Below are 24,421 nucleotides of genomic sequence, written 5' to 3' on the forward strand. Positions count from 1 at the left end.
GTTTTGCCATGTTGGCCAGACTGGTCTTGAACTCGTGGCCTCAGGTGATCCGCCTGCCTCGGCCTACCAAATGCTGGGACTACAGGTGTGAGCCACTGTGCCCAGCCATGTACCACAGTTTCTTTATCCGTTCATCTGTTGATGGACACTGAGGTAGCTTCCAATATTTGGCTTTTGTAAACAAAGCTGCAACAAACATGGGGTTGGACATATATCTTGCATATGTTGATCTCCTTTCTTTTGGGTATTGTATTCAATTAGGTACTGACTTACAATCTCATGTGGCTGGGGAGGCCTCACAATCATGGTGGAAGGCAAGGAGCAAGTCACGTCTTGCATGAATGGTGGCAGGCAAAGAGAGAGAGCTTGTTCAGGGGAGCTCCTTTTTATAAAACCATCAGATCTTGTAAGACTTATTCAAAATGCTGAGACCTGCACAAGAAAGACCCACCCCTGTGATTCAATTACCTCCGACTGAGTCCCACCCATGACATGTGGGAATTGTGGGAGTTACAATTCATCAAGAGATTTGGGTGGGGACACAGCCAAACCATATCATTCTGCTCCTGACCTCTCTCAAATCTCATGTCCTCACATTTCAAAACCAATCATGCCTTCCCAACAGTCTGGCAAAGTCTTAACTCACTTCAACATTAACCCAAAAGTCCACAGTCCAAAGTCTTATCTGAGACAAGGCATGTCCCTTCCACCTATGAGCCTGTGAAATCAAAAGCAAGCTAGTTACTTCCTAGATACAATTGGGGCACAGGTATTGGGTAAATACAGCCATTCCAAATGAGAGAAATTGGCCAAAACAAAAGGGCTACAGGGTCCATGCAACTCCAAAATCCAGCTGGGCAGTCAAATCTTAAAGGTCCAAAATAATCTCCTTTGACTCTATGTCTCACATCAAGGTCATGCTGATGCAAGAGGTGGGTTCCTATAATCTTGGGCAGCAGTGACTCTGTGACTTTTCAGGGTACAGCTTCCCACCTGGGTGCTTTCATGGGCTGGTATTGAGTGCCTGTGGCTTTTCCAGGCACACAGTGCAAGCTGTCAGTGGATCTATGGGTCTGGAGGATGGTGGCTCTCTCTCACAGCTCCACTAGGCAGTGTCCCAGTGGGGACTCTATGTGAGAGCTTCAACCCCGCATTTCCCTTCCACACTGCCCTAGCAGAGGTTCTCCATAAAGGACTCACCCCTGCAGCAAACTTCTTCCTGGGCATCCAGGCATTTCCATATATCTTCTGAAATCTAAGTGGGGGTTCCCAAACCTCAGTTCTTGACTTCTGTGCACCTGCAGGTTCAACACCATGTGGAAGCTGCCAAGACTTGAAGCTTGCACCCTCTGAAGCCATGGCCTGAGCTTTACTTTGGCCCCTTTTAGTCATGGCTGGAGTGGCCAAGACTCATGCCACCAAGTTCCCAGGCTGCACACAGCACTGGGACATTGGGCCAGCCCAGAAAACCATATTTTTCTCCTAGGCCTCTGGACCTGTGATGAGAGGGGCTGCAGTAAAGAGCTCTCTGACATGCCCTGGAGACATTTTCCCCATTGTCTTGGGGATTGTCATTGCAGCCAGCTTAATTTCTCTTTAGAAAATGGGATTTTCTTTTCTATCGCATTGTCCAGCTGCAAATTTTCTGAACTGTTATGCTCTGCTTCCCTTATACAACTGAATGCTTTAACAGCAGTGAAGTCACCTCTTGAAAGCTTTGCTGCTTAGAAATTTCTTCTGCCAGATATCCTAAATCATTCTCTCAAGTTCAAAGTTCCACAAATCTCTGGAGCAGGGGCAAAATGCTGCCAGACTCTTTGCTAAAACATAACAAGAGTCACCTTTGATCCAGTTCTTAACAAGTTTCTCATCTCTATCTGAGACCACCACAGATTTAATCTTATTGTTCATATCATGATCAACACCTTTTTGTCAAAGCCATTCAACAAGTCTCTAGGAAGTTCCAAACTTTCCCACATTTTCCCGTCTTCTTCTGTGTCCTCCAAACTGTTCCAATCTCTGCCTGTTACCCAGTTCCAAAGTCACTTACACATTTTGGGTGCCCCACTCTACTGGTATCAATGTACTGTATTAGTCAGTTTTCATGCTGCTGATAAAAGCATACCAGAGACTGGGAAGAAAAAAAGGTTTAATGGACTTACAGTTCCACGTGGCTGGGGAGACCTCACAATCACAGTGGAAGGCAAGGAGGAGCAAGTCACGTCTTACATGGATGGCGGCAGGCAAAGAGAGAGAACTTGTGCAGGGGAACTCCTCTTTACAAAACCATCAGATCTCATGAGACTTATCCACTATCACAAGAACAGCATGAGAAAGACCTTCCCCCATGATTCAATTACCTCCATCTGGGTCTCTCCCAGACATGTGGAAATTGTGGGAGTTACAATTCAAGATAAGATTTGGGTGGGGACATAGCCAAACCATATCAGGTATATAATCAGCAGGGGATTGCTGGATCATATGGTAGCGGAACCTCCAAACATTTCTCCATAGTGATTGCACTAACTTGCATTCCTACCAACAATGTACAAGAGGGTTCTCTTTTATCCACATCCTTGCCAGCATTAGTTATTGCCTTTTTGATAAAAGCCATTTCAACTGAGATGATATCTCGTTGTATTTTTTTATTTGAATTTCTCTGATGATCAATGATGTTAAGCCCTTTTTCATATGACCGTTTACCAATTGGATGTCTTCTCTTGAGAAATGTCCATGCAAATCTTTTGAGCAGACTATTAGACTTTTCCCTACAGAGTTGTTTGAATTCCTTATATATTCTGGTTATTAATACCTTGTCAGACGGTAGTTTGCAAATATTTTCCCCCTTCTGTGGGTTGTCTCTTCACGTCGTGGATTGTTTCTCTGCTGTGCAGAAACTTTTTAGCTTGATATGACCCCATTTGTCCATATATGCTTTGGTTGCCTGTGCTTGGGGGGTGTTACTCAAGAAATATTCGTGCAGACCAATGTACTTGAGAATTTTTCCAATATTTTCTTGTTGTAATTTCATAGTTTGAGGGCTTAGATTCAATTCTCTAATGCATTTTTATTTAATTTTTATAGATGGTGAGATATAGAGGTCTAGTTTCACTCTTCTGCATATGAATTTCCCAGTTTTCCTCTTTTATTGAAGAGACTGTCTTTTCCCCAGTGTATGGTCTTGGCACCTTCATTGAAAATGAGTTCACTGTATGTGCGTCAATTTGTTTCTGGGTTCTCTATTCTGTTCCGTGTGTGTGTGTTTTATGCCAGTACCATCCTGTTTTGTTACTGTAACTCTAATATAATTTGAAGTGAGGTTATATGATTTGTCCAGTTTTGTTCTTTTTGCTTAGGATAGTTTTGGCTATTGTGGATCTTTTGTGGTTTAAGAACAATTTTAGTTTTTTTTTCTATTTTTGTGAAGAATGTCATTGGTATTTTTTTTTATTTTTCTTTTTATTATTACTATTATTATTATTATTATTATACTTTAGGCTCTATGGTACATGTGCGCAACGTGCAGGTAAGTTACATATGTATACATGTGCCATGCTGGTGCGCTGCACCCACCAACTTGTCATATAGCATTAGGTATATCTCCCAATGCTATCCCTCCCCCCTCCCCCCACCCCACAACAGTCCCCGAAGTGTGATGTTCTCCTTCCTGTGTCCATGTGTTCTCATTGTTCAATTCCCACCTATGAGTGAGAATATGCGGTGTTTGGTTTTTTGTTCTTGCGATAGTTTACTGAGAATGATGATTTCCAATTTCATCCATTGGTATTTTTATAGGGATTGCATTGAATCTGTAGATTGCTTTTGGTGGTATAGACATTTTAATAATGTTGATTATTTCAATCCCTGAATATAAAATATCTTTCCATTTTTTGGTGTCCTCCTCAATTTCTTTCATCAGTGTTTTATAGTTTTCATTACAGAGATTGTTCATTTCTTTGTTGAAATTAATTCCTAGATATTTATTTTATGTGTGGCTATTGTAAATGGGATTATATTTTATTTCATTTTTACATTGTTCACTGTTGGTATATAGTGATTTTTGTATGTTGATTTTGTATCTTGCAACTTTACTGAACTTGTTTATCAGTTTTAATAGCTTTTTAGTGGACTCTTTGGTTTGCCCAAACATAAGATCATATTAATTGCAAACAAGGGTAATTTGAATTCTTTCATTTTAATTTGGATGCTCTTTATTTCTTTCTCATGTCTGATTTCTCTAGCTAGGACTTCCAGTACTATGTTGAATAACAGTGGTGAAAAGGGGCATTCTTGTCAGATCTTAGAGGAAAGGCTTTTATGTTTTTCCTCATTCAGTATGACACTATTCTGTATGACAGCTGTGGGTCTCATATATATGACTTTAATTATGACGAGGTATGTTCCTTCTATACTCAGTTTTTTGAGGGTTTTGATAATGAAGAGATGTTGAATTTTATCAATGCTTTTTCAACATCAGCTGGATCATTCATGTGGGTTTTTTCCTTCATTCTGTTGATATGATGTATCACATTGATTGATTTGTGTATTTTGAACCATCCTTGCATGCTATGATAATTTCCACTTGGTCGTGATGAATGATTTTTTAAATTTATTGTTGAATTTGATTTGCTTATATTTTGTTAAGGAATTTTGGATCTCTATTTATCAGGGATATTTTTGCCTGTAGTTTCCTTTCTTTCTTTTTTTTAAGTATGCCTTTGTCTGGTTTTGGTGTCAGGATAATGTTTGCCTTAAACTGAGTTTGGAAGTATTCCCTTCTCCTGTATGTTTTGTAATTGATTGCATAGGCTCTGTATTAGTTCTTTAAAAGTTTGGTAGAATTCAGCAGTAAAACCATTGGGTCCTGGGCTCTTTTTTTTTTTTTTTTTTGAGATGGAGTCTCACTCTGTCACCCAAACTGGAGTACAGTGGCACTGTCTCAGCTCTTGCAGTCTCTGCCTCCCAGGCTCAAACAATTCTCCTGCCTCAGCCTCCTGAGTAGCTGGGATTACAGGGATGCACCCCCAATGCCTAGCTAATGTTTTTGTATTTTTAGTAGACATGGAGTTTCACTATGTTGGTCAGGCTGGTCTTGAACTTCTAACCTCAGGTGATCCACCTGCCCTGGCCTCCCAATGTGCTGGGGTCACAGGCATGAGCCACCGCACCCAGCCCTTGGCTTTTCTTTACTGGGAGATTTTTATTATGACTTTGATCTCATTACTTGTTATTGGTCCTTTCAGGTTTTGAATTTCTTTCTGGTTCAATCTTGATAGGTGGTACGTGTCTAAGAATGTGTCCATTTCTTCTAGATTTTTCAATTTATTGGTATATAGTTGCTCATAGTTGCTATTAATGATACTTTCAATGTCTGTGGTATCAGGCATAATGTCTCCTTTTTTATCTTTGATTTTTTTTATTTGGATAATCTCTTTTCCTTAGCCTGGCTAAAAATCTGTCTATTTTGTTTAACTTTTCAAAAACCAACTTTTTGTTTCATTGATCTTTTGTATTGTTTTCTTCATTTCAAATTCATTTATTTCTGCTTTGAAATTTATTATTTCTTTTCTTCTACTAATGTTGGGTTTGATTTGCTCTTGCTTATCTAGTTCTTTTACTTGCATCATTAAGTTGTTTATTTGAAGTTTTTCTTCTTTTCTGATGTAGGCACTTATAGCTATAAACTTCTTTATTATTACTTCATTTGCTGTATCCCATAGGATTTGGTAGGTTGTGTTTCCATTATCATTTATTTCAAGAAATTTTTCAATTTCCTTCTTAATTTATTTACTGACTCACTGGTTATTCAGCAGCATACTGTTTAATTTCCATGTATTAGTATAGTTTCCAAAATTCCTCTTGTTATTGATTTCTGCTTTTATTCCATTGTGGTTATAGAAGATGCTTGATATTTTTTCAATCTTTTTGAATGTTTTAAGGCTTGTTTTTTTGACCTAACATATGGTCTATCCTTGAGAATGAGCCATGTAAATATTTATTAGATTCATTTGGTCTATAATGCAGATTAAGTCCAATGTTTCTTTGTTGGTTTTTTGTCTGGAAGATCTGTCCATTGCTGAAAGTGGAGTGTTGAAGTATCTAGCGATTATTGTATTGGGGCCTATCTCTCTCCTTAACTCTAATAATATATTTTTTATATATGTGGGTGCTCCAGTGTTTGGTGCATATATATTTAAAATTGTTATACCCTCTTGATAAATTGAACACTTTATTATTACATAATGTCCTTCTTTGCACCGTCTTAGAGTTTTTGTCTTGAAATCTATTCTTTTTCTGATAAGAGTAGCTACTCTTGCTTTTTTTTGGTTTCCATTGGCATGGAATATCTTTCTCCATCCCTTTATTTTCAGTATATGTGTGTTTCCCTCTTTCTCCGCTCTAAGCCACCTGGAGCTGGGGGTGAATTGACACAAGAACTCTGTGGCCACCACCCCTAGGTGTGTACTGGGTCACACCTGAAGTCTGTACAGCACTGGATCTTACCCAAGGTCTGCTGTAACCACTCCCTGGTACCACCTATGTTCGCTCAAAGTGCTGGGTCTCTAGAATAAGTGTTGTAGCCATCCAGACCTATGTTCTTTCCTTCAGAGCAGTGATTTCCCCTGGCCCCTGGGAAGGTCCAGAGGTTCTGTTAGGGAGCCAGAGACTAGAATCAAAAACCTTAGAAGTCGTCCTTGGGTTCTATTGTGCTGCGGCTGAGTTGGCACTCGAACCACAAGACATAGTCCTTTCCACTCTTCCCTCTCCTTTCCACAGGCAGAGGAGTCTCAGTAGGTCACATGCCACCCCAATCCACTATCTCTAGGCCCAGCTGAGCCCTAGGACATGACTTGCCTGGGTGATGCAGTTCTTGTGGCCTAGACTCCCTTTCAGGTTTATTTGGAGCCACAGACCACTTTAGCCTGCGGTGGAGAGCCTTACGACAACTCAAATTCTCACTTCTGGGATCAATCATTCTCCTCTGGCTAGGGCTGGTTTAAATGCACCCTCTGTGGACAGGCATCAACTGAGTTTAATCTAGTTTTGGTTTCTTCTATAAAGAAGGGCAGCATCGAGTTCAATGTCTCAAAATTGCTGGGTCTCCCTCTCCTCAGGGCACAAAAACTCTGTCTAAAGAAAGCTGCTGCTGCTGGTGGGTGGGGAAAAGGTGGTGTCAGTGATTCAAGACTGCTTTTTCTACCTCTTCAGTGCCTCTTTCAGTGATACAAAGTAAAAGCCAAGGATTATGAATGGTCACCTGATTTTTGGTTCTTATGAAGGTGCTTTTTTGTGTGTAAATAGTTGTCAAATTAGTGTCCTTGCAGGGGATGATAGGTGGAGCCTTCTATTCTGCCATCTTGCTTCATTCTCAACCTATCCTCCCATTTAAAATTCTTATGGTCTTCATTTTTGGAAACAGATGTAACAGGAATCAACAGATGTTAACAGGAAACAAGGAATTTTCCTGATGAGACAATTTGGTCTTAGAACTGTTTTAGAAACCAAGTAAAGTGCAAAGTTTCACTAGGGCCCTCAAATAAAAATGATGTAAACCTACAGATGACAGCTTAATGAGTTTAGGCAGGAGGATGGGGCTATATAATATCAAGATAGATGATGTTGAATCTCATGGATAGATTTGGTTACTGACTCTACAGATCAATAATGGCAATCATGATGATGATTTACTGTTAGGGAAACATATTTTGGTGGTATCTCGGCTTGTCTGACGATGCATATTCAAAAGATAGATTGAATGCCCTGGAATGTTAACCTTGTCACTGATGATTTTAGCATTTTCTTGAGATGCACTAAAAAAGACTGTTTTTTTTTCCTTTTAAAATTATTGGGCTGAATAAACATATTTAGTTATATCAATTCTAGCTGAAGAATTTGTTATGTTTCAAAATACTACACTAAGGTTAAATTGCATTTTGTTCAAAAGGTCTCATATTAATTTTTATTATTTTAAATGAAAACTCACAGTAGCTTGGAAAATAAAGTGGTTTCACCTGTATTTAGTATACTACAAACAGTAAAAGTGATACTGAAGGATATTCATATAGTAAAATCACAAAATGATATATTGCATTATATTCAGGGAAAGCATCAGGATTGTGTGAAGTTGGACACCCTTGCATCTTCTAGGAAAACAGTCATTGACATCTTTACTGTAAGAAATAATGCACTTTTTTCTGGAGATGGATAAAAAAGTAATTAATCAAAATTCAATTTCAAGGCATTTGAAAGTTTCTCCGCCTTTCTCCAACATAACAAACAAAAGGATTTTCATAACTTTACTCCCGCAAGTTGTCAATTTTTTAACTATTTTTGTATATTGCTACATTTTGCATATTATATGCAATTTTGCATATTATATATGCCACATTTTGCATATTATACATTTTGTATATTGCTACATTTTGCATATGTTATATAAAATAATATTGTAAATAATTTAAACAATTTGAATACCAAAGTTCTTTTTATTTGTCATTAAAATTAATTTTTCCTGTGTCTATTGTTCTACTCACAGAGTGATTCAGAGATGTGACCCAACAGGTCTACCTACCAGGGAGGAGGTGTAGTTTTTACTGGAATATTCTGGCAAGCAAAAGTGAGTAGCTTAGTTTGAGTCTTGGAACTTCTCTATACCAGGAAGTCATTTCATTTATCTGTGCCATTGTTTTCTTATCAGCAAAATATGAACTGGGCTATCTACTTGACAGTTTTTCCATGACAAGCAAATGAGCTGAGCCAATATGAGTAAGGGAAACAAATGCAAATCTCCAATGCCGTCTCAGTGATGGGTATTAACTTTCAAATGAAATACAAAAATGTACAGCATTTCCTCAATTCAATTTGATATCATTGTAACAGTCTTTATTTTTCATAATGAAATACTCAATGATTTACCGTAATATATTCCTTAATTTGTGTTTTATGTCTTTGAAATGACAATTTTACTGTCTCGTGACAAAAATTTTTATTACTTTATATATTAGCAATATCTAAAACCTCCCCATAATTTTCATTTCATCCATCCCACTCTAACACCAGATCAATGTAAGGACCTAGGTTTAGAATGAATGTATCTCCTCTTATTCCCTTGTTTAAGCCATTCCATGACCCACCAAACATACATTTTATTGATTCTACATACCACTTTCTTTTTCAACTCCTCTTCAACACTTTGGTGGTTTTTCTTTCTTGCTTACTAGATGTACCGGTATAGTTAGTCAGGACAGTCATTCTCTTGCGTACATTCTCAGATCTCCTTTCTCTCTTGATTTCAAACGTTCATTTTGAAACACTTGATTAATTTCACCCCCTGACTATTCCATGCCTGTATTGCATGTAGCTGAATGTGACTGAATAGTAGTGTGCCAGCAGTTATTCTAATATCCCTTTTCTAATCTTCTTTTATTCTCTTTTTAAATATTCCCAAAACACCTATTGCTTTCAACATATTACATCATTTACCTACTGCATCTACTATTTACTACGATGCATGTCCTTACAAGGCTAGGATCTTTGATGTTTTTTCCACTCATACATCTCAAGTGCCTGATATATTAAACACTCAAATATATTTGTTGGATATATGTTGTTCAATATTTATGTCCTTATCTTCAGATTGTCTATATGATTTAGAGTTTCCAGAAAACTGTTTAACTTTGCATCCACTGACAATGGAAAGACCACATTTATTTTCCTGTGCAAAGGGTTATATGTGTTACAGATAAAATGTTGATTCATTTTTCTATCTCATTCCCATTCTCTATTCTAGGTGAGTATAATGCTAGTGAAAACTCTAACAAAGTAATTATAATGTGTTCCGGACAGGTTCTCTCCTTTTGGCTTTCTCCTTGCTTCTGAAATACATCCCTTTCCAGGAATGCATGCTTTCTGAGGCAGACAAAAGAAGAGTTGTTCAAGGTATGTCAAGATGAAATGTCAGTTTACTGAATTGCAGTTTCTACCTTTTTTCCTATAAAACACTTCTCAATTAAATGCTTAGCTTTCAGTGTCAATAAATCTGATACTATAATTGCTACAATCCTAATACATTTCTAAGTGCCACTATATCATATTTTTTCTTTTCTTTTCTTTTTTGTTCTTTTGAGACAGAGTCTCACTCTGTTACCCAGGCTGGAGTGCAGTGGCGTGGTCTCGGCTCACTGCAACCTCCATCTCCTGGGTACAAGTGATTCTCCCACCTCAGCCTCCTCAGTAGCTGGGACAACAGGCATGCACCACCTTGCCAAACTATTTTTTTGTATTTTCAGTAGAAACTGAGTTTTGCTATATTGGCCAGCATGGTCTCGAATCCCTGGCCTCAAGTGATTTGCCCAAGTCAGCCTCCCAAAGTGCTGGGATTAGAGGCGTGGACTACTGCACGTGGCTAAATGCCACTGTATCATTTTCTTACTTTAAAAAATTGATTTGGGGGACACATAAAATCCTTGGTTATCCACATAGTGAGGGGACAATTTTGCTTCTCTTTCTTACTTTACGGATAAGGAAACTGAGGCCGTGAAAAATTAGGAAATTTGTACAAGGTCACAAATACAAAGCACTTTTTACTTTGAAATGGTTCTTGAGACTTTTCTTTTTAGAAGCTTAATATAAACATTTCACACATGCAGGAAATTATACCTTCATGTCTCTTTGGGGAAAGAAAAAATTACAATAGAAAATATTTCTCATTAAGATAGCCTTGATTATATTCGACACTTTAACTGTACTATCTTTATCGTGTATAATGGATGGATTATGTAATTACATTACTCTATAGATTCTATTAGAATAGGCAGACATTTGAACTTGGGAAACCAATCAGGCTTTATTAGAAGAACTTAGTTGAAATAGCCTGAGGAAATGAAAAATAGAATTTCTTTTACGTTAAATCACAGATTACAAAATCATATCTACATTGTTAAGGTTTTTTTTAAAAAAAATTATTTTATTCAGATTATAATACACACTACTACAGTTACGCCCTATAGTGTGTCATAGTTTTCTTCCTTGTTACCTGATACGATAATTCTCCTCCTTTAATGTCGTTAATAAAAAGGTCAAGATTCCCTAGTTCCTTCCTATGCTCTTCTTTATTATGATACCCCATCACTTGAGATTAGAAGCTAAATGAACTTCACCTTTGAGGTTTTTTTTCACCTGAGAATGTACATCATATGGTAATGGGCCAGCCCACTGTGTCTGTTGGATCTGTGACCGCAGCTGTGATTATTCATCTTAATTTGCTTGTAAAAGATGCTGATTATTTCATAAGGCATTCACTTATAAAATGGAAACCAAAGCAAACAGAAGCAGGGTTTTGTTGACATGTTTTAAAGTACACAAATAATTCCAATTCAAATGTTAATTAAAATAATACATCATGTCTTTTAAAAACTTAGATGTTCCAGGTTTATTTGAGATGGTCTTCAGTCCTTGGAAAAATATTTATAGCTCCACCAAATTTGGTTTCTTATTATATCAAAGAAAGGAATATAGTCAATGAAACTTAAGCTTAGATATGTGTGTGACACACATACAATGTCAGATCTAGAAGAGTCCATATTTAAAATATATATATAGCTACTTTGGAATATATAAAGAAAAAGCTATATGCTTTAATAGATAACATCTAGTGAGCACTGACTACATCTTATATTAATAACTCATTTTCTTATCAAACCATCTATGTTAGGAAATTGAGACTTTAACTTTTTGAAAATATTATAACATGGCTAAAGTCTGTAACCAGAAAGTCTGAATCCAGAACCCATTGCTTAATTGCTTGTGTTACTTGCCTTTCAACAAGAAGCTTTATTGACTCTGACATTGCAAAACTCGATATTCATTTTCAGATTGCTAAGATGTCCATTTTTCTCAAAGTCTTTTGTCTGAGTTTCACATATGTTTAAGACAGTTTCAGAAATAAAATGATGTTTTGTTTCAGAGTGTTTTTAAATGTATATATTTATTCCTAACTGACATTAAAAAATAATTGTATTGGTAATGTCTTGTGATTAGTGGCACTGTTGAACAATGTTTGGACTAACTATTTTTTTTACCAGGGACGCATAAAATACTTAGAATTTAATTAATTGAAATGAAAAAATATTTTTCTTAGTGTATAATGCCTAAAAGTTCATTATTGTCTAGAAATTTTGTAAAAAATGTATTTTAAAATATTAACCATTTAGTAATCTTCATGGATTAATTAACCTAATGGTTTAAGAAAGTGAATAGTTGCTTAACTACTTTAAAGGCTACTTCAGACACAGGCTAGTTCAGAATAAGTTTATGAATTAAATCTCTTTCTAAAACATAAAGTCCTGGGTAGTAAGCCAAGGTCAGGTTCTTGAAGCTAACCAAGTAGGCTAATAATAAGAACTCTTACATTAGCCAAACTGAATTATTCAGATGTAACCAGTAGTGTCTAAAATTTCCAAATTTCTTGGAACAACATCAATCTGATATTATGCTCTAATGTCTGGCTAACTTCTGGAAGGATTTACTACATATCCATACTCTTTGGTCATTGCATTCTTAACAAGTGAATAGCATTTCTGATAGGACGAGACATTGGTCCATCCTGAAGGAGAGAAGAGGATTATTGCTACCACATGAAAACAAAGAGAAATAGATGTGTAATTTTCAGTGGGTTCGTTGCATTATGTAAACCTATTTAAGCACTTATTCTTATTACACCTTAAATGTATTTATTTTTAAAGCACATAAGAATCAAATTCCTTCTTCCTAATTTCTGTGATTCTCATAAAGTACTTCTGAGATGTGAATCAGGACTTCGCATTCTTAGCAAGCATCCAGGTGATTCTGTTGCAGATGAGTCACACATTGTATTTTTAGAAATACTGAGAGTAGCTGTATTTTCCAATACACATAGCTATAAGTTTTCAGCAAGATTTGGCAGTGGGAGACATTTAGTTAAAATGGGTAATGTGTTAAGGGATAAGCCTGCCCTAATATTTGGAGTGGCTGAATTGGTTAACAATATTCTATCAGGGAAAATTCCTTTACTTGACCTTCACTTTCACTTTTGATATGTACATACAGGTTAAGAGTAAGAATGGTGATTTGAATCCAATTAATGTGCATTTGCAAAGATTTAGATGATAAGAAGAGAATGTACCTTGACCTTGGGCTAGAGAAGGAACAGAAATGTTATAGAAAAAATGAAAGGGTTATACAAGGAAACTTAATCCTAAGCAGGTTTTTACCCATGGGACTAAGCCTGGAAGGGAATAACCGAAACTGAGACTGAGAGGAAATTGAAGCTTGTAGCAGATTTGTGCCCAGGATAATGGCATGATTCTAAAGATTCTGCTTGCACAAACATCACTAGAAGACCAGATTAGAAACTATTAGATTTCTGTAAAGTGAGAAGATATTAGAAAATTTCATAGCACTTCTGCACAACCTAGCATGGCTCCATAAAAAGTTAAATGATTTTTGTGTAAAGCAAAGTAAGACAGGGTGGGCAGAAAACTGAATAATACCTCACTGAATTTTCTGTAGCCCTACAGTGGTGGGAGCAGGAAGTCTAAAGATGCTTCCAAGATTGATGTTGACTTATACCCAACCATCAGATGAGAACAGTGACTTCTCAGAAAATACTAGAAATTTAAAAAAATTGTATATATATATATATATAAAGCTGATAGCAAATACCACCATACTACCTTGTACTGCCTAAATTTATGTAGTCATATTCACTCGGCAGAGACTTGAGATGCCACAAATTGACAAAAGCGCAGTTCTTAACTACTTGGTTACATCTGGTATTTGGATTAAAACAATAAATTCCTTTGTAAAAGAATAAGGAAAATATTTGCCAAACAACTGAAATTGTGTCTAACAAAGATTCTAAATTATTCCTGAGAGAATTCATAAAGAATGAGCGAATATATTAAATAATGATATTGACAGTACATTTATGAGTACAAATACATGCTTCATTTCCTTCATTATTTCAAAAAATATTTATTAAATCCCTACTATTTGTCAAAAAAAACTGCTCTAGGCTCTGGGTAGATAAGAGTGGAGAAATTAGGTAAGATCATGCTCTTTAAGAGCTGGTGAGAATACAGAAAGAAAAAATCAGAAGGTCACAAATGCTAAGCAAATAATTTAAAATAGGATGATACGTTAAAAAGCAGTGGAAAGGGACCTCTGTTCGGGATGGTAATGGAATGACTGTGATGAGATTGTTAGCTTTTCCTGCCTAATAAACCCCTAAAGCTAAATGAATTGAAACAACCACCTCTTTATCTCTGAACTCCTTGGAATGTCTGCCTGATTTTTCTGCTCTGAGATTTCCCGTGTGTCTTCAATCAGCAAAAGGTTGGCTGTGGTACGGGTGACATTGGTAAGTGTCTGTCACATATTTGGAGATCAGCAAGCTGTTTGCCAACAGATGTCAGGGCCACATGCCTCTCATCTTCCAATAAGCTAGCTTGATCTTGCTTACACAGGAGTGGGATGGTTCTAACATCCACCAAAGAAAGAGAGTTGCAATGAGTAATTGGAAACCTCTGCTTGGATAACATTTGTTGCTGTCTCACGGGCTAAAGCAGGTCACATAGACAAGGCCAGAGTCAGTAAGGAAGGGAACTACCCAACAGTAAGTAAAACCTGGGCGCGGTGGCTCACGCCTGTAATCCCAGCACTTTGGGAGGCTGAGGTGGGCAGATCAAGAGGTCAAGAGATCGAGACCATCCTGGCCAACATGGTGAAACTCCATCTCTACTAAAAATACAAAAATTAGCTGGGCATGGTGGTATGCACCTGTACTCCCAGCTACTCGGGAGGCTGAGGCAGGAGAATCATTTGAACCCAGGAGGCAGAAGTTGCAGTGAGCCAAGATTATACCACTGCACTTTAGCCTGGTGACAGAACGAGACTCCGTCTAAAAAAGAAAAAAAAAGGCCGGGCCGGGTGGCTTACGCCTGTAATCCCAGCACTTTGGGAGGCCGAGACAGGTGGGTCACGAGGTCAGGAGATTGAGACCATCCTGGCTAACACAGTGAAACCCCGTCTCTACTAAAAATACAAAAAATTAGCCGGGCATGGTGGCGGGCGCCTGTAGTCCCAGCTACTCAGGAGGCTGAGGCAGGAGGATGGCGTGAACCCAGAAGGCGGAGCTTGCAGTGAGCTGAGATCACGCCACTGCACCCCAGCCTAGGCAACAGAGCAAGACTCTGTCTCAAAAAAAAAAAAAAAAAAAAAAAGAGTGTATAAAAGGAAGTGAAAAATTAGTGGGTTTTAAAAAAAATTTTTTTCTTAACTGTCTATCTCAAATGTCACTTATTCCAAGACCTAAAGGAAAAAAAGAGGAGCAAGATATACAAAAATCAGAACAGATCATTCCAAACACCTGTAATAAGGTAATAGGTAGTACAATGACCCATAGAGAAAGTAAGAAAAAAATTAAGATGCCTAAACATCCTGAGAGAAGCAAGGAAAATAGTAGAAGAGGTTAGGTAATCAGGCAAGTATCAGATGATAGAGGCCTTTTTTTTTTTTTTTTTTTTTTAGAAAAAGTAAGTAGTTTGCATTTTATTCTAAGTGTGAGTAATTCTTTTGGAAAATTATAAGTAGGGGTGCTTATAACTCCAGATCTCTAAGGCATACAAATGTAAAATTTTATTTCTTGATTTCTTGCTCAATTACTTGTCAGCTGAAGATCGACCATAATTATGCCACCTGTCTTCTTTAGTTTTGAATGCAGGTTGCAGAAATGCTTCCCTCTGAGATAAGACATTCTCATGGAAAAGGAGAAAAGAAAAAGAAAATAGAATTGCAAAAGCACAAGATGGTTTAAAACTTCTACTTAGATGATTTAAACATGGCATGTATCATGTCTGATCACCCTCCATTGGTTAAAGCAAGTCCTGACAATCCAGATGTTTTGGGAGGGCCATCATCTTCTTACAGGAAAGGTCAGTGAATACTTGGGGACAATATTTTCTTCTGTATCAAAAACACCCACAACGTCATTGAATTTGAAGCTATATAAACAAGTGAATAAATAAATAAACAAGCTGAATGGAGATAGAAAAAAGAGGAAAATCCAGAAAAAGACCAAAGAGCTCCTCTATATTTAGAGGCAAAGTGGAGGAGGAGGAGTTCGCAAAGATGATTGAGGAGTAAAATCCAGTATAGTAGCAATAAAAACCAAAAAAGTATCTGCCATGGAGAAAAAGAAAATGTTTCCAGGAAAAGAGGATTAACCATGGGGAATGCAGCTGAGAAATAAAATAAGGTAAAAGACATGAAACAATTAGATTTGTATTTGGCAACATTGTATTTGAAATGGCAACAATAAGTTTATCGTGTTGGTATTATTTTTTTTCCACCAGCAAATATTGTGTACTGGGTGAGGAGATGTAGGACAAAGGAAAGTGATCTCAAAGAAGATGGGGGTGAGTTAGGGAGTAGATGGTAGATAAAAACAACCCAGAGAATCAACGATGGTGATGATAGTCACGCATATTATTGAATATATGGTTTAGGCTGTGGAGAAAGTAAAGTGAGATTTCAGGGTATAAAATATTCCAGGAAATAATAAAACTTAAGGGATGGGAAGGGTTTCAGTTTCTTATATAAAGTTAAAGCCGCAGTATTAAGCAGGCAGCCCACATGAGTTTGATATTAACCAGAATAGTGACAACAGTTGAAGTGAGAAAGTCTTTAAAGTAGATCTGTAAATTCCTGGTGAATGAAGAGGTAGGACCACAAGGTTGGCAGCTAGAGATGTTGTGTAGTGTGTGCACATATGTGTGTTTATGAGTAATCATGCCATTATTCTATATCACAGAATATTTACATATTAAATATAATGAGGTACCTTGGCAGTTATAACTGGTTTACGTGTTTCATTTGTTGAGAAATGTTGAAGGTACAATTCAGAATGCTGGAAATATTTATAACGGCAATCCCATTACATCTTAAAGTTAGATGGTATGAACTTTCCCAATTCATTAAGTGATGTGCAGTAAAATTTTTCGCTGCTTTTTAATGGAAATTTGCATCATAAAGGAAAGGAGTATGTTAATTGGTTCAAGAATTATTTTCCTAAGTAACTGCACTCATTTCCATTTTGGAGTGAGGCTCCAAAACTGAACTCAAGCTCTCTATATCCTAGGTGACCTTGTTAGAAGGCATGGTTATAATTATACTGACTAATCAATGGAAAAACAGGAAACTTCAAAGGATAATGAATAGACTGCTCTATAGTATTTAAGGTTTTAAAAAAATGACTAGCTTTTCATTTATTTTCTTTGTGCTTTTTGCAAAACTAATTCTCACATTTCACCTGCATGAACTGATATTCTGTTGATCATATAGGCTCGTTCCATTAATAACTCTATTGCTCACAAATTTATAGATTTCCATTTTCACCCACCACTTATCACTATTTATTTTTTAAATAACTTTTATGTGATGCAAATTGCTTTTATGCTTCATCAAGACTGAAATCCTAAATAAAATAGTATTTTGTGATTTTATGTTAGAACACTTCATTGTCTTTGATCATATCCTCTGCCCTAATCTAATTTATTACTACCATCTAATCTAATCTACCACTAATCTAACATTAAAAACAAAAAAGTAAGAATTATCATTTTTCATTTACACTTAAAAATCCCTTTGGATTAACTATAATATTTGTCCTATTTTTAAAAAGTGCTGCTAAAAAATATAGTTCAGAAAATTATGGTCTTAATAATTTATTAAACAAATTATCTCTAACAACCAGATAGGAAGAATAAGTTCTATTGCTCTATACCATTGCAGGATGACTATAGTTAACAAAAATACATTATATAGTTTTAAGATAGCTAGAAGGAGGATATTGGATATCCCTAACACAAATAAATGATAAAAGTTTAAGCTGATAGATATGTGAGTTACCCTCATCTGCTCACTGTACATTATGCGTATTGAAACATCACTAATATCCCAGAAATACGTACAATTATTATTTGCCAATAAAAGAAGATAAACAAAAACTGACATATGCTTAAAATTAAAAAAAAAAACACACTCTTCAAAGATAATAGTTCATTCAAATTCTTCAGAATATACCTTTCATTGCTATCAAAACAATAGATTTAAAGGACACTTGCTGGAATTCAGGCTGTTTACTGAATATAAGTACTTTCTTTTTTTTCTTTTTTTTTTTGTTGAGATGGAGTTTCGTTCTTGTCGCCCAGGCTAGAGTACAATGGCTCAGTCTCGGCTCACTGCAACCTCCGCCTCCCAGGTTCGAGCGATTCTCCTGCCTCAGCTTCCCAAATAGCTGGGATCACAGGTGTGCACCACCACGCCTGGCTAATTTTTGTATATTTAGTAGAGACGGTGTTTCACCATTTGGCCAGGCTGGTCTCAAACTCATGACCTCAGGTGATCCACCCGTCTCGGCCTCCCAAAGTACTGGGATTACAGGTGTGAGCCACCACGCCTGGCTGAATATAAGAACTTTCTTAACAAATCTGAGTAGTTTTTAAATCTGTGCATGTGGATGATAGTAGGAAACAAATAATAACATGTTTTAGTGAATAATGTAGAAAAAACTAAATCCACAGAACACTTGGTAAATAGCCCTGTTAATATACAAATTTAGGGGAAAAAACTGGAAACAAAAAAATAAAAAGAACATCTATTTACTAGGTCACAAGTATCATTTGAAAACCCAGTAGCTAAATTACCAGACTTTAAGCTGTGATTTTAGGGGATTTGGTTTCCGGCATTCTCTTGGTTCCTCAGGCCCACCAAGTTTCTGGCACCCTGGGCCCTGCTTTTGTAGCCATTGCGACTTGTGTTTCCGCCCCCTCTCTCCACCTTTCTCGAAGTGGTCATCTATTTAAAATGAACTTACCGAGTGCCTAACTTTTTCCAGGCAATTGTGCTAAGCACAGTTTAGGATTCGCTAACTCCCATGAGGCATCATTTCTTTGAGAATGTGTTTTCTTCAACTGCCTGGACATGGGCAGCTTCTCCTCCCCTTACAGTCAGAAATCATGGAGAGAAGCCTTTAAACTTCCTGCGATGATAGATAACCACAGAGCACTGGACTTGAGAACACAGATTTTGAAAATAGAAAACTCTGCAACTGAATTCTCATGTAGTTTTGTAATGTGTCAATGTAGCTACACTGAAATACGTTTTTTATTATTTCCTTTTCTGTATGTTTCCGGCTAATTGGATCACAGAAAAGACTGTTGGGAGAGATTCAGAGGGTGAAAGTGAAGGGGCAGCCGTTATGTAGTTCTCCACTGTGTCACTCACTTGCTAGTTTCCTTACTTTGAGGCAGTAGCCAAGCCTGCAAATGTTCCACCTTCCTTTTGTTCCTCTTTTGGCTTCATAAACTCCTATGTCAGGTGTGTGTGTTAGGTCTGGCTTATGCAGAACACCCATACCAATGAGGTTCAGAGGCAGTAACAACTGACCTAGTGTTTAGCCTGTCCTCATTTGCTACAGCTTGCGCTTTTGGGTTCCATTTACTGCTTGCTCTCACCCACCTGACATCTATCCCTCTTTCCCTGCTGCCTGTGTCCTGTGCACTTCAAGGTCCAACATCAAATACAAAGACAAGAGATTTACAGATACTACTTAACCAGTTTGCATATGGTCAAGCCTCTGAAAATACTGCATGAGGTCAAATCTCTATTGATTTATCTATTTCTGGTTCTCTGACTGAACACTGAGTGATATGCTTGATATCACCAATGACTAGCTAAGTGATTTGGGAGTAATAAGTGATTTATCTTCATTAAATCTGTTTTATTTACTACAAAATGGGAGTTTTGTGTGAAATAAAAATTAATGTATGTACTGCACTTAGCAAGAGATCAAACATGTTATAAACACTCAATCAATAGTAACAATTATCATTACTCTGTCCTAACAACTATCGTGTTTTTATTCTCTTTTTGCTATTGGACTAAATACAAAACAAAATACAACAACAGAAAAAAAAAAACGACCAACAAATACACAAAGAAATTACTACTAATCCCCAATGGCAACTTAATCTTATTATTATTATTTCCTTCCAAGAGCCTGCAAAACAAGACAACCAAAAAAATCTGTTAGATTCAGTATTTATCTCAAGCTCATTACACATAAAAAAATTGTCCCTAATAATCAATATGGGAAGCATGCTTCTATAGAAAACATTTGAATTATTTAAATAGCATTGGTTTTTGCCTATGTGATTCTTGTTGTAAGAACATTCCTTGCATTAGTTTGAAAATAGGAACATCTAGAAAATCTACTAGATGACATTTAATGTTTTTTAGTATTTCTTAGTTTCTCAAGTCATGTAAAAAAGCATGTTTTCATGTTTTTAACATGGGATAAAGTTGACTTGGCTCCAGAGACCAATTAATTACATGGGAAAGATAGAAAAATTAAAAATTGTGAAAATGAAAAATTATTTTGGCATTACTATATATAAAAAAATTCATACTTAGGAATATAGGACCTGTACAATGGAGAAAATCATTAGTTGCCTAAAATAGTTAAATGTCCATATCTTTCTGTGGCTCTGATTTATTAGATATAAAATGGTGTATTTATTAAAATATCCTTGGAAGTGTCAAAATATTATAAAAACATAATAAAGGTGATATATCCTGAATATAATTTAATAAAATTTATAAATTTATTAACCTGTATATTGTATGTATACAACAGGTATATACAGAGAGAGAAAGAAAGCTACTGAGAGAAGAAATAACACTCAAACATAGCTGATAGAAATGTAAATTGGTATAGCTTTTAAAAAGTTAAGGAAGAAAATGTTTTAGTATATATTAAAACAAATGTGTATTTACATTTGAATTAAGCAATTTCATTTTTTGGAGTTAAGACAAAGACACATTTCCAACAATATGAAAATGCACCTGCAACAGGTTGTTCATTGTTTTTAATAGCAAGATGTTTGGTGAAGATGCATGCATAAACATAAGAGATTGACTGAATACACTATTAGAATTACACACTGAAGTCTATGTTTCTGATTTAAGAAAACTTTGGGAGGCCGAGGCAGGTGGATCACGAGGTCAGGAGATTGAGACTATCCTGGCTAATACAGTGAAACCCCCTCTCTACCAAAAATACAAAAAATTATCCATGGTAGCGGACACCTGTAGTCCCAGCTACTCGGGAGGCTGAGGCAGGAGAATGGCGTGAACCCGGGAGGCGGAGCTTGCAGTGAGCTGAGATCGCGCCACTGCACTCCAGCCTGGGCGACAAAGAGAGACTGTCTCCAAAAAAAAAAAAAAAAAGAGAGAAGAAAACAAAAACTGAGGGAGATCAGTTTTCTGTTTTACCAATAGTGGAGAAACAGTCATACAATGTTAAATGAAGAAAAAACCTTATAGAATATATATAGTGTGCTATCAGATGTGTAAAAGAAAGAGGAGTAATAGGAAATATACATATATTTGCTTGTTTTTGCAAAACAAAACCCAGGAATGATAAATCTAAAACTAATGATATTGCCCATATTAGTGGGTTGAAGAGTGTCCCCCAAAATTCATGTCTACTGTAAACCTATGAATGTCATCTTATTTGAAAATAAGGTATTTGTACATACGGTCAGGTTAAGATGAAGCCATATTGGATTAGAGTAGGGCTTAAGTCCTTATTTTTGCTATAACTTTTTAGAGTAGTAGTATAGAGTAGTAGCAGAGTAGTAGAGTAGAGGTTCTTTTATTTTTGTGTATTTTTTTTTTTTTAGGAGAAGAAGACTTAGAGACACAGACACACAGAGGGAAGAAGGCCATGGAAAGACAAAGGCAAAGATTGGAGTTGTACTGCCACAAGCTCAAGAATGCGGAAACCACCAGGAGCTAGAAGAAACAAGCAAGGATTCTTCCCTGGATTGATCTTTCAAAGGGAGCGGGGCCCTGCTGACACTTTAATTTCAGACTTCCAGGCTGCAGAACCATGAAAGAATACATTTCCTTTGTTTAAAGCCACGCTGCTTCTGTTGTTTTCTTATGGCAGTCCTGGGAAACTAATATTTCTATTCATACATAGAAATGGAAATGGGGAGAAACGGTGTTAAAGAAAGAGTGAGCTTCTCAGACTCCCCTTTTTGGTATAGGTTTTACTTTTGGACCCATGTTAATATTTTACATAATTAATAAAATAAAATTAAGAAGTTTGAGGGAAACATCTTTAAAATGAAAAACAAACCAATAAACAAATGAACCTAACAGTATTTCCATTCAACGTATTGGAAAAATGCAACCAAACTGAGGGGTGGAGCAAAGAAGGAATCCGAATAACTTGCAAACACATTAGCACAGTATTTTGACTATAATACCTTCAGTGTAAAGACAAAAAAGACTTTCTAAAAGGTTCTGTAACCTCATTAGCAATATTTTTGTATTGGCATGGATTGGTACTTTTAGAACTGCTTTCAATGTAATCTAAGACTGACAAATGAGATTATATATTGTGGACAATGGTTGCACTATTGGAAGAGGGAGTAACCATATAAAAAGGAGTTAGGGAATAGAACAAATCTTCTAGTGTGGAATTTAAATTGGGAATATCAGCTTATGGAATAGTTAAATAGATAGATACATACTTGTATAGATGTATGTATACATGTATAGATCTGTGTATATTATAGACATATATTAATATATTATCTATTCTAGTGCTCTAAATATCAATTCTGAGACAACTGGAGTTATTCAAGACTTCTTCCATACACTATATGGTCAGTATTTGGGTCTCAAAGTACAAGATCTGTCAGTTACTATTTATTAAATTTTCCATGGCATATTCACACATATTTTTACCTGCTTTGAAACAGCTTTTATGATGTTATGTTTTAAAACTTATGAAAATGAATATTTGCAGGGATAAATGATTATAAAGTATTTAAAAGTTTGATGTAATATCATACAAATTGACAGATCATATTCCGTGAAAACATTACAGCTAATTAGAGGACAATATTTCTTAGATTTCTACCCCCAAAAAGTGATTCATTTTATCCTCCATTTTGAGTGGTGCTGAAAAAAAGTATTAAACAGAGTTCTTAAAATATGCTATAACTAGTAGAAATTATTTTTTTAATTTCTAGTGTTTTCATTTTTCAAAGTAAAATTTATTTAAAATTTATATCAAGAATTAAGATTTATCAGACTATGTCTACTTTGGCAAAATAAACAGTTTTTGTGATCATTTTGTCTTTCACTATGAGGCAAATTATTAAGGTGAGTTTTCTTTTCAGCTTATTACAATTATCCTAATAGCACAGGATGTTGTCAAAGTCTTAGTTTTGAGGGTTAATATTAAGTCACCATTCTTATATTTCTCTTCCTCATTAGATCTATAATGCAAAAGGTCTAATGTAATGTCAAAAGACTTGCATTCATCAAACTGGAAATATCTTGTGGCTGTTCATTAGGGTTATGCCTTCCCCGCTTTTAGAAATTATTACTGAGGGATTTTTATTCAACCAATGAATACCTATAGGATATTTTATGAAGCAAGTTAGAAAATAGACTGGGAGAAATGTATGGATAATTGGTAACCGGAACAAAACAGAATAAGTCCAAGATTATGAAACATAAATTCCTTCCTGTGCTAGAATAAAAATTGTACAAATACAATATTATTCAAAACACATATACTGTAGATTTGGAGACTCCTGTTTACCACCATTTGCCTTATATAATATTTGCATTTAATAGAAACTAAATAATTTGAAATTAACTTTGTAGTCATATTTTATTAATTTTACATTTAATTTTTATTTATTAGTTGGGTGATACTCAGTGTAGTGCTTATAGTCTGAAGCAGTTTTTTGAAATCTGTATTGAAACATTTAAAAAATATCTAGTAGAGCTTCTTTACATCATCCTTCTGTTTGCCATTTATTTTTGTCAATATGCTAACTTCTCACAAATGCTTTGCCTTGTGTTATAATAGTTCAAAAATTACCCTAATGTTTCCTTAAAAAGTAGTTTTTTAAAGAATCTGCTACATTAATAACTCCATAGAACATTTAACATGTAATTAAACAACATATTATGGATTTACTGAGTTATTGAGTTAGGAGATTTTTACTGAAATAACAAACCGTATAGTCGATTCAGTTATAGCTGATATGTTGTAAAAGCAAGAAACAGACAGACTTATAGTCACTTAAAGTCATAGAAACTGCATAATTTCTGTAATTTATAATGTTATGTGAATTGAGAATACACACATTAAAAGATGCTTTACATCATTAATTATTAATAAAATGCAAATTAAAAACCACAATGAGATACTATGACATGCTTGCTTAAATGGCTAATATTAAAAGAGGCTATCTGAAGTATTGCAGAGAAGAGGGTGGAACTGGAACTCTGA

The 24,421-nt window shown here is 35.9% G+C and overlaps 1 long non-coding RNA gene across 1 annotated transcript in view; it reads left to right on the forward strand.

Moving 5' to 3' along the window:
* LOC129022459 (uncharacterized) overlaps positions 1-22,016 on the forward strand; it is a 51,486-nt gene extending 29,470 nt beyond the window's left edge. Inside the window, exons 3-5 of the long non-coding RNA XR_008496435.2 lie at positions 8,537-8,617; positions 9,847-9,939; positions 21,783-22,016. This is a non-coding gene — a long non-coding RNA (uncharacterized LOC129022459). The remainder of the gene's footprint in view (positions 1-8,536; positions 8,618-9,846; positions 9,940-21,782) is intronic.
* The last annotated feature ends 2,405 nt before the right edge of the window (positions 22,017-24,421 follow it).

The sequence above is a fragment of the Pongo pygmaeus genome, chromosome 22 (assembly GCF_028885625.2).
Source record: "Pongo pygmaeus isolate AG05252 chromosome 22, NHGRI_mPonPyg2-v2.0_pri, whole genome shotgun sequence".
NCBI lineage: Eukaryota > Metazoa > Chordata > Mammalia > Primates > Hominidae > Pongo > Pongo pygmaeus.